Genomic DNA, 12389 nt, shown 5'->3' on the forward strand with positions numbered 1-12389 from the left:
GGTTGGAAATTGTTCCCATAGGTATTTAAAAATAGTCTTCGTTGATTATTAAACTTTGATTTGAAGCAAAAAAGTATTCGAAAATCAGACAAAAAGACAAAGGTACAAGACTTTGTACTTTACGGCTTTAGTGAGGGAAAGAACTACAGTCCCATCAAGCATTGCAAACTACATCGAAGCAACGTTACTTATTTAAAAATGTTGATTATATGAATAAAAACAATATAAGTTAATTGCAAAATAATATATGTATATAGAGCAAACATTTCCGTATTTTGAAAGCGTAGGGAGATCGATGTTTCATGGGAGTGGGCGGGGCTAAAAAAAATTTCTCAGCTCTGATTGGTGGACTGATTGTTCGGCATCATGGGTAATGTAGTTTTTCACCACAATTTCTGCTATTTTAAAAATAATAATTAATAATAATAATTCATCACATTTATATAGCGCCTTTCTGGACACTCAAAGCGCTTCACATAGAGGAGGGAATCTCCTCAACCCCCACCAGTGTGCAGCATCCACCTGGATGATGCGACGGCTGCCATAGTGCGCCAGAACGCTCACCACACACCAGCTTACTGGTGGAGAGGAGACAGTGATGAAGCCAATTGGTATAGATGGGGATGATTAGGAGGCCATGATGGACAGAGGCCACTGGGCAAATTTGGCCAGGATGCCGGGGTTACACCCCTACTCTTTCGAAAGACATCCTGGGATTTTTAATGACCACAGAGAGTCAGGACCTCGGTTTAACGTCTCATCCGAAGGACGGTGCTCTTTTGACAGTATAGTATCCCCATTACTATACTGGGGCGTTAGGACCCACACAGACCACAGGGTGAGCACCCCCTGCTGGCCTCACTAACACCTCTTCCAGCAGCAACCTGGCTTTCTCAGAAGGTCTCCCATCCAGGTACTAACCAGGCTCAGCCCTGCTTAGCTTCAGTGGGCAACCAGTCTTGGGCTACAGGGTGATATGGCTGCTGATGGCTGAAATAATGCTGAAATAATGCGGGGTGACGTCTTCAGCAGAAGCGAATGCCATGCATGAACATCCTCGTAACTCACAGTAGGTATTTCTTTAATAGTTTAAAAGTTATCCTTCAAAATCAATTTTCTTAAAGAGAAAATGAATGGATGTTTTACCAGACTGTTGCACTCTATAGAGGAGAATTGGGCCAATTCTCAATAGTATACGTAAACAATTAACGTTAACATGATTTAGTTATGAAAAATCACTTATTTACACTTTTATGTGTAGACTTATATATTTATTTTTACAAATTTGTTGCAAGACGATGGAACACCGTTAACCCTAAAACCCAAAAACGAATGTAAACATTATTTTACGGCTCAAATAATACACGACTTTTAACAGAATAATCAATCTAAGTGCTGCTTTTATAAAAATATAAGCTTCTTATATATGCCTTTAAGTCCTCAAAAAAATGGCCCCATTCCCTTCCGATGTAAATGCATCACTTTGATTGAGCTTGAATTGAACCTGGAATAGTCTGACATAAACAATCAGTGTTATTAGTGTGGGGAAAACACTTACTAAGCTTTTATATGCAAACATATCCAGATTTACAACTTTGTTACCATGATGACAGAACACCATAAACCCCCAAAACAACAGTAACAACTAAGATTTATATAGGTTTACTGCTCACACGTTTAACTGAAAAGTCTATTTTTCTTGCTTTTATGTAATCCAAAATGGTCCCTATACACTTCCATTAAAAGTGCCTCTCCGCAACCTCAATTTTACATGCTACAAATGTTATTAAGTATTAACCTGGAATTGTCACCATTTTGTTTGTTTTCATTTGTCCTGATTCATGTCACCATCAGTCTCCTTGGTTACCGTCAATATTAGTTCATCCGTGTCAGTTGTGTTAGTTAAAGCATCTTATTTGAGTTTGTGTATAAATAGATCACCTTATCCTGCACTCTTTGTCCGGTATAGTTAACACTATGGTGTTTGTGTTCATTGTATGGATCGCTACCTGTTGGATTATTTACCTGTTCTTTCCTATCTGCACGCACCCGTTATATTGTCATTTAGAGATTATTTACTGGTTTATAGCTGTTTTTTTCTCTTTGGCTGCTCCTCACGTTGTGAATTTCAGGTTTTACAATCCTTGTAGGAACATTTAGCTGTTAACTGTTTTTAGAGATAAAACTATTTACATTCAGCAATCATGAAAACAAATGTCAGATAACGGTTGAATAGGTAACAATGTGTAATTAGACCAAAGGTTCGTTTTGCGCCGGAGTTGTCCTTTAATGTTCAACAAGCATGCAAACAGCATGCAGTAAAATGCAGCTTTTATTATTCCACCAGCTACTAAAATTATTACACCGACTATAATAGCATTATTCTCTCTCTCTCTCTCTTATTCTTTTATAGGCTGTTCTCTGTGAGCAAAGCTCTTTAGTCGGGCTGTAATGTGCCTCTGTTCGGCTTTTACTGGCTCTGCCGGGTAATGAGACTTTCCTCATCTCAGTGGAGCAAACGTGTCGCTATCCTGTAGGGGAATGTCGAGACAAGATGAAGTTAATTTTAGTGGTCAGCAACTTTCCTGTAATTTATGATATGTCTCTCGCCGCTGACTCGGAGGCTGAACGGTTTCATAAAGCCAATCAGCTTTTATATTAAAGGTAATAGTCCCCCCCCCCCCCCCCCAAATTTAAATTCTGTCATTAATTACTATATTAAATACTATATTAATTCATTAATTACAAGTCTAACCCTATACCATACAGTCAAAGTCGGCTGAGTCTAACCCTATACCCTAGCGCGTCTACAGTCGACACCAGCTAGGTGCTAAAACATGTCCCCCTATACTAGCTTGCTACGCAGCAATAATAAAACAAACAGACACGAGCAATGTCCTCTAAATGCTTTAATCACGTCCGGGAGAGTCCTCGACATTTCCTCAGAGCACTTCCCCCAAGAACAAGCTTTAAAAGGTAATTCCACCGGTGGAGACATGAATATTGAAAGTGGTTCATATATGTAGAATAGTATCATAAATTTCTAATTTGGGTCCTTCTTGGCCGATAAAAGGCAGAAAATGACTTTTTAGTGCTTATAGACAACAATCCCCATAGTGCATTGCAATGCTCAGCTTCACAGGCCACTCCCACTACTCCGCCCATCAATGTAGACTAGAGTTGAGCTCCACTCTACACTACACTGTCAAAAAAAATGTTGGTTTAACTTAAAAAATGAAGTAAACTGGCTGCCTTAAAATTTGAAGTTCATTGAAATGGAAAAATTGAGTTAATACAATGAAGGAGATTTAATCATCAGAAACTCAAAATATTATGTTTTCTGAACCACAGAAATAATTTAAGTTGATTCGACAAAAGAAAAAATGTTGTGATTACAAATCATGAACATATTTTTTTTACAGTGTAGGAATGTTGTTCCTGCGAGAACAACAAATGTTAGTTGATTAATTAAAAGACGAGATCGTAAAATGAACGAATTGAGTGATTTAGTCCAAATTTTCTTAAGAGACTTGACTTCTTGATGAAATATATATATATAGTAATTTCATGTAATGAAATGAAATTTGTAATGAAATTGCCAAAACTAAAATCAAAAATGAATATATAAAAATGAAAGCTACTTCAAAATATTTATAAATGGTATATGATAAATATACATATATAAATATAGCCTAATAGATAATACAACCCTGGAATGCATTGCATTGCTTTTTAATACCTAAACTCAGGAGGTTTTGCAACAAAGCTATACAGTATAGTTTCGTTCATATTAAATGTTGTCATGTGTCAAGATCATGTTACGGAAATGACTTATCAAATATCAAAGGCATCGCTGGCATGTCAGTTGGAGAGGGATCGTGGGAATGAATCTATGGAGGTTGGCTCACACTCTTCTGCTTGATTTCATGACGGTACAGTACAGTATGTGTGTGTGATCGTGATGGCTATCCGCTAGACTAGAGCACCTGAGGGGTTCACACACCCCGACCGTCACAAACGATTACACAAACAGGAGACGATGCAAGATCAGACAAGCACAGAGACATACCAAATCAAAGAGCATCTGACTCACAAACCATCAAACTGACACATGCATTTCACACTCTTCTCATCTCTCCTTTGCAACCCAGAATGCCCCGTCTGATCAGTTTCATAGGCTTTACAAATCCTCGCTGCTTTCTTTTACTGTTAGAGTCATTTGCGGCGTTCCATATTCAGATGTTTACAGACATGTGGCTTTGCTCTGGGACGCGAGCACAGAGAGGACACTTATGGCTTTAGATTCAGGTTCAGGATCACCAATAAATTAACTCATTGTGCTATTTTTGTATGCTGAGATTTTAGTCATTTTTTATCATTGAGATATATTGTAATTTACACTTTAAAGATAAGGTTTCATTAGTTACATTAGTTAACATGGATAAATAATAAACAATACTTCCACAGCATTTTTTGGTTACTACATTATCAAAATCTATTTGATAAAGTATTTGTTTTTTTAGTAACTATAACAAAGATTGATAAATGTTGTTAAAAAAAGTATTGCTCACTGTTAGTTCATTAATACATTAACTAATGTTAATAAATACACTGTGAAAAATATTGTTGGTTTAACTTTAAAAAAAAAAGTAACCTGGTTGCCGTAAAGTTGATTGAGTTAATTTAATGAAGGAGATTGATTTAATCATCAGAAACTCAAAATAATAAGTTATCTGAACTAAATAAATTATTTAAGTTGATTTGACAAAGAACAATTTTGTGATTACAAATCTTGAAAATATTTTTTTTACAGTGTGAGACCTTATTGTAAAGTGTTACCAGAATTTTCATTATTATATTTTCAGTTTTCTCTTTTATAGTTAAAGCTTTAGAAATGTTGTGTTGTGTTTTTTATACATTTATGATTTGATAATATACATTTGATAATATTGCATCTTATTCTGCTATAATTTGTAATTTATACATTTAGTCTATGTATATGAATATGAAAAATATATACCTGAATCAAAAAAAAAGACATAAACACTATATTTTACTAAATATTCACTACAGAAATATGGGAGAGCCAGTTGATTAGAATCAATCATCTGAACAAACGGACTAAAATGAACTAGACTTGAAAAATGTATTAAAGTTAGCAGCTTTTCTGCTTTTCATTAGTGATTCCCCAGCACAGAGTGTTTGTACAGACACACACCCTCTTTTATCCCGACCCACCCCACCTGAAAAACCTGCCTTAAGATATACAAACAAAACCACGCGTTTCGAAAGAAAGAGACTCAAAGAGAGGACGAGGAGAAGCGAGGGAGGGAGGGTGGGTGGGAGAGCCACGTTTGAGAGTAAGAGATCCTGAGAAGTCAATGTCAAGCCAGTGATTTTCCACCACTCGCACCTGAATAGCATCTTACACTGAGCTACAGAGACAAGTGGCACGGAGGAGTTCAGTTCAGCGAGTTCACAAACTAATGTCAGCGCTGTGTGCTCCTGCTGCCTGTTGAGGGAAACACTAGACATCTGATGCTTTGATTATACATCTCCTAATGAAAGGTTGTCTGAACTTTCACCAGATTATCAAACACACACGCACATGTTGGCTTTCCATGTTATATGGGGACTTTCCATTGACAACAAACTACAAACTTTATATTCTGTCCCCTAAACCTATACCCATCACAGATTTTGCATTTTCGAAAAAACTTTTACTTTTGATTTCTAAGCTGTTTTCCTCATGGGGATCAAAAAATATCTTTACTTCCTTTCTGGGCCTTCCTCTCATTGTTTAATCAAAAATATGTTTATTTTTGGGTGGACTGACCCTTAAACTCTCAAGACCCTTAAACAATACATTTTCATTACTTAAAATAAAATGTAAAAAAAAAAAAACACACACATCTATTTTATTTAAGCTAGTTGCCAAGGCTTTATTTCTCATTTTAAAACAAACAAATAAATAATTAAAAACAAAAACTGAAATAAATAAATCAATGGCTATATAGCTATAAATAAATATACTATATAGCCATATTTATTTAGACATAACAACTATTAATACAAATGTATATATATGTAAATATACGTAAATATACTGTAAGATGTAAACCAGAATATATATATATATAGATATATATATAGATAGATAGATAGATAGATAGATAGATAGATATTATACATAATATTCTGAAATATAAAACCTCAAAATTAAGTTTTTTTTCTTTTTCTTTTTTACAGGTTACAATACATACACATCACTAGATGTATCCCACAATCCTCTATCACACACTGCCAAAGCACATGGTAGCATTTCCCTTGCCCTTTTACCCAACCTCTCAATGCTGAACCCTGTAAGGTCATGTGTGTGTGTGTGTGTGTGTGTACCTGGGCAGTAGAAAGGGCACATTGGCAGCGTTGGGCAGAACCAGTGGAAACTTCCTGTTTTAGTGAGGAGGGCATTCGACACTGCGCCCATTCACCCCCTCTCTCAATCTCTCTGGCTGCTCCATTCACCCTCCCTCGCGTCGAGGCTCTATTAGATAGTCAGAAGAGGTCAAAGGAAGTCACATGATTAATTGCACCAGAAAATGTCCTTTTTAAATCATCTATTCAGTATATCAAGAAAATGCTTGATCGTTAATCTTTGGCCTTTCCTGTAATAAGTCTATTGGATTTTTTTTTTTGAAAGGATTGATTGTATTGTGGAATGATGTAATAATGGAGTCATGCTATGATGCAACACCGGAGTGACATCGTCTTACAGTGGCTTGACCTTTTTTAGTAGGTTGTTAAACTGAAGTGTCAGAGCTATTTTTTTATGAGAAAGAACGAGATCATCCCTGCTGTGCGGGCTGTTAGCGAAATCATGGAAAAGTTGGTTCAGCTTTTACAGTTCGGAAAAGTTGATTTGGTCTCATAAAGTCTCTTGTGCACGAGGGTTTGCGGGCAGAAGAGCGTCCGCCTCGTTCTCCTCCTCTCATTGACACGGGATCAATTTTCCTGCGGCAGCACTAAATCAAACCCTCCGCTTTAAGAGATAGACAAGAGATCCGTCAAGACGAGTGGCGCGTGAGTCAGGGAGCGCTGGGAGTGTGAGGGGGAGACTCACAAGGACACCTTTATCAGCACTGCGCGTGTGTGTGTCTGTGTGTGTGAATGTGTGTATGCGATGTCTAAAAAGTGCACAGACAGGTATTAACTGTCTCGCAGCGCAGGACTCTGAGAGCTGGCATGCAGTTTGGTGTTTACAGAGCAAATACAGACGCACACACACACACTCGAACTAGCGCAGTGCTCAGCTGGACTCGCTGGCCGCTCACCACCACAGCGCAGCAGGCATGAGTCATCATCATCGGCACAGCAACAGCGGCTGCGGGTCTGTCCTGGAACGGGCACAATTCTGCTAGATATGATTAAGACTATCAGATTCTATTAAACGGATAGTTCACCCCAAAATGAAAATTAGCCCATGATTTACTCACCCTCAATTCATCCTAGGTGTATGACATTCTTCTTTCAGTCGAATACAATCAGAGAGTTATATTAACAAATCCTGGCTCTTTTATAATGGCAGTGAATGGTTGTTTTATAAAAGTGCATCTATCTATCATAATAGTGCATAGATAGACAAAAAGTACATAGATAGATAGTGCATCATAAAATTGCATCTATCCATCATAAAAGTGCATCTATCCATCATAAAAGTGCATCTGTATACATTTAAAGTGCATCTATCATCATAAAAGTGCATCTATCCATCATAAAAGTGCATCTGTATACATTTAAAGTGCATCTATCATCATAAAAGTGCATCTATCCATCATAAAAGTGCATCATAAAAGTGCATCTACTGTATCATCATTAAAAGTGCATCGATCCATCATAAAAGTGCATTTATCTATCATAAAAGTGCATCTATCCATCATAAAAGTGCATCTATTTATCATAAAAGTGCATCTATCCATCATAAAAGTGCATCTACTGTATCATCATTAAAAGTGCATCGATCCATCATAAAAGTGCATCTATCCATCATATAAGTGCATCTCCGAAAATAACAAAAACTACGTCTTTATTCAGCATTGTATTGTCTTCCGGTTCTGTTGTCAATCAAAATGTATTTTCGATGCTTCAAAACATTGTTTACTCTTTGATGATGTCTTTATTTCCTTTCTGGACAAGGACAGTATACCTTACACACATTTTCAATGGAGAAAGCTCTCGGACTAAATCTAAAATATCTTAAAATGTTCTCTGAAGATGAACGGAGGTCTTACAGGCTTGGAACGACATGAGGGTGTGTAAGTCGCAACGTTGTATGTTGTGTAAGTACATCACAAGTTGTGTTAGTTGCGGTTTAGACGCAAGTAGACTGCGTATGTTTGTTTGGCAAACGCATCGCTTCACTTCAGAAGGCCTTTATAACCCCCCCGGATCCATGAGGAGTTCGTTTATAGATGCACTTTTATGAAACAACCATTCACTGCCATTATAAAGCTTGGAAGAGCCAGGACATTTGTTTATATAATTGTATTTGTCTGCTGAAGAATGTCATATACACATAGGATGACTTGTGGGTGAGTAAATCATGGGCTAATTTTCATTTTTTGGGTGAACTATCCCTTTAAGGCTTGTAAAAACAAATAAATGTTCTTCTAGGTTTGGAACAGCATAGTTTAGGCAACACTGTATTTTTTTACAGTGTCCTTGTTATATGTTAGGCTACATGTACTTACTGTTGTAATAACAGTAAATTATGCATAATTACATGCAACTAACCCCAAACCGATCTCTTTTCCAAACCCAAACCCTACATGTTGTTAATATTAATATTACTCAGTACTTAAATGTATAACAAGGACACCTATAAATAAATTCAGAAAATTTTACTCAGTCTGTTGTTTAATTGTGGATTTCTCCAGCAAGGACATCAAATTTACTCTCTAGTTAAACTTGGGCATCGAGTGTGCTAATCTCTCTCTCTGAGCTCATATAAATGGATGATAAACCTCAGTGCGGGGACAGATGGAGGGAAGGCTTTGACTTTCTTTAATAATTCATCTCACGCTTATAAGAGCTAGCCTCTATAAAAGCTTCTGAGGTCGTCGCAGTCACTGCAGGGTCAAATAACAACCTGCTTATGACTGAGAGACTGAGAACGAATCTCCTGAAAAGCATAAGATGCAAACTTTGAATGAGACAGGGTGTTTCTTCAACTACATGCACACTCTAGACAACGCTGGGTTGTTTTAACCCAAATTTGGGTCAATTATGGACAAACCCAAATGTTGGGTTAAAATTTTTTTTTTTAATTTTAACCCAACTTCAACTTTCACTTTCAACTGTAATTTTTCTGAATTATATTTTTAACCCAACATTTGGGTTTGTCCATATTTTACCCAAATTTGGGTTGAAACAACCCAGCATTTTTTAGAGTGCACAGGCTGACTCAACAAGACTAAATATAAAATTAAATAAAACTGATTTATTATTACTACAAATAAACCTGAATATATACGTTTATACATAATATATAAAAAATAAATAGACATTTAAAGTCAATTTTAAAATAGTAACAAAATAAAAGCAACTTTCAACAAGACTTTCAATGTTAAATTATGAAAATCTCAGAATAAAACATTTCAAACAATAAAACTGAATCATTAAAACATTCCAACATTTATGCTGTGAAAATGATTTGTATCATTTTCACACAAACAAAAACTTCAAGGCATATGTGAACCGAATATTTTTGTATTTCAAGTTGACTGATTCATTTTAAATCTAATATTTATTAATGTGTTTATATAACATGTTAATTACGAAATTGGGCTTAGCTAGAACAATTAAAAAATTAAATAAAAATAATTGACATTATTTGACATAAAAATGACATTGGCGGAAATCATAATGACTTTCATAACAAAAATGTCTGTTATTTCCAAGGCTGAATATTATTTGTAGACAAATTAGGTAAATGTGAGTGTGAAAAGTATTTTGAAGAGAGTTTACTTTCTAAAAATCCACAGGGCCCACATATTGCGCTCTCTCTGGTGGGCATACAGACGCTCTGAATATATGATTATTAATGCGTTGCTCCTGGTACTGTTTATGTTTGCTTCTTATGGTATTTCGCAGGCTCTCTATTTCAGGAAAGTCTGAACGTGGAGCAGATAAATGAGAGCTCATCAGTGTATAGCGCACACAAACACAAACACACTCGCACACATCGGCTCCCAGCGCTGCGTATCGACTTGACAAAATGTTACAATTACCGCAGGCTACTGCCAGCTGTGTTTTACTGTGGGATTTGAATCTCATTAAAGGTGAGCGTGGTCATTTTTTCCTCATTAAAGTTTAACAAATAAATTAGGGGTACTTTTGGAAAAATATGTTTTTAAACCCATTATTCGACATATTCGCCTATGAAATAATTGAACTGCAGCATGCTGATCCTTTGTTAATGCATCTTACTACTGAATGCAAATATGTTCCTTCCCACAAACCTCTACCAGAATTTAGGCAAGTGTGTGTGTGTCATTCTGGGATTATTGTAATGTGGATGCATTCCAGCTATCTAATTGCAGTGGAGAGCAGCTATAGCTGTGTTGGTGTGCTGGGAATAAATGAGCTTAGGGTGTCTACAGACTGACAGAAGCACCACGTGAACGTGTGTTTGTGTGTGTGTGTGAGAGAGAGAGAGACTGAGGGAGGCAGAGAGAAACAAAGAGAGACTGGACGAGAGAAAGCCCATATATCTTAGCATCCTTGTCTGCTCTGCGATAACGAGGTGAAAGTGTGTGTAAAAGATTGATGCTGGACCTGTGTGAGCACAGCAGAAAGAAAGGCAAGAATAGATAACAAATCCTGTGAAACGTAGCCTCAGATAGTCGGGTAAAACCGCTTCTGTTTACAAATGGTCAATCAATGTTATTTATGGTGAGTGTCTGAAAAGCTTATTATAGCTCGTATGTATATTATCAGCTTTTCAGCAACAGAAAAGGTTAACATTGGCCGCAATCTAGCGATGTTTCTAAGACGTTTTAACAGTACTCTGAATGAAAGAATCAAATGCAGATAAGCATCAAAAATAACTCCAAGGTTCCTCATTTTACTCTGGAAACAGAGCCATCAAGAGTCAAGGTTATAAGGTTATTACCAATACAACCATCAGACACAATACACAACAGACAAATAAATAAATAATTCTGCATTCTGTGACTAATAAACCCTAATTAGGAGACACACACACACAAAAATTCAATTTCATAGCTAAAAAACAGTCAGCAATTTCAACAATTTAATAGGCACAATTTAACAGTTAATAAATATAAAATAAATAATGAATATAAAGTTAAAAAAAATTGTAGATGCACAACATAAATGCAGCTATTTTATACTATATATATATATATATATATATAAACTATATTTATATATTTTAGATTTTATTTTAATTAAAATGTATATTTAAATGTATAATAACTGAATAAAAATAAATATGTACAAATATTTATAGTTTCTACAACATTGCTGCAATAATCTGTATATTTATTTTACATAATACGAAAATAAAACATGAACATTTTTGAAATAATTCATAATCAATCAACATGAAAAATAATTATTCTAATGAATATTTTATATAATAATTACCCACATAATTTCAATCAATTGATTAAAAAAAAAAATCTAATTTTGAAAAATAAATCTGTAAGAAATGTATTTGACAATAATAAGAAAGTTGCTCTCCAGTGACAGCTCTGGTGATATATTGGTCGTCCACTACTTTCTGGCATTACGCAAGTCATCATGTTTTATATCAACTCCCATCACTGTCACTATGATTACAGTCATTATTCATAGCTGTCGTGACAATAGAAAAGGGGCTTGAGTTGTTGATCAATACAGACAGTATTCGAGATGTAGGGATGATGTCGAGATGTCTTTTTCAGAGTCACATCTGTTAGTAAATACAATTGTCAACTGAGTGAATGTATTTTTGGTCAATGATATATGTGTAGCTGCTGTTAGACCTCTCAACACACAGCTCACGATCACAAACCGAACCGGCCCTGTGGACTTACGGATGTGGAGATGCCATGGTCGATTGTGTTACAGAGCAGAGAAAGAGGAGCAGAAAGCAGAAACAGGCTTGTAGAAAATGGACCGCAAAATAGCTGCAGAGGTTTTTCAGGGAAAGAAAAAAGTGGCTAAACCAGGAGTCACCGAACCTTCATTTTCCTCACATTTACCGCTCTCCATCTCTCTTTCTTACCGCTTATGACCCCATTTCTCCTATCTAAACCGCTGCATAATGGAGTTCAGGGCCGATGGCATCATGGCAGGAAAACCAGCAGAAGCTTTTATATCAAGGT

The 12389-nt window shown here is 36.1% G+C and overlaps 1 protein-coding gene and 1 long non-coding RNA gene across 3 annotated transcripts in view; one reads left to right on the plus strand and one right to left on the minus strand.

Moving 5' to 3' along the window:
- Window positions 1-8600, minus strand: part of LOC120476730 (uncharacterized) — a 30795-nt gene extending 22195 nt beyond the window's left edge. The window contains exon 1 of the long non-coding RNA XR_005622251.2: window positions 6397-8600. This is a non-coding gene — a long non-coding RNA (uncharacterized LOC120476730). The remainder of the gene's footprint in view (window positions 1-6396) is intronic.
- The window catches only part of chst11 (carbohydrate sulfotransferase 11), a 40280-nt gene that overhangs the window by 22344 nt on the left and 5547 nt on the right, over window positions 1-12389 (plus strand). The window lies entirely within an intron of this gene.

The sequence above is a fragment of the Pimephales promelas genome, chromosome 24 (genome assembly GCF_988280905.1).
Source record: "Pimephales promelas chromosome 24, fPimPro1.hap1.1, whole genome shotgun sequence".
In the NCBI taxonomy this organism is placed as follows: domain Eukaryota; kingdom Metazoa; phylum Chordata; class Actinopteri; order Cypriniformes; family Leuciscidae; genus Pimephales; species Pimephales promelas.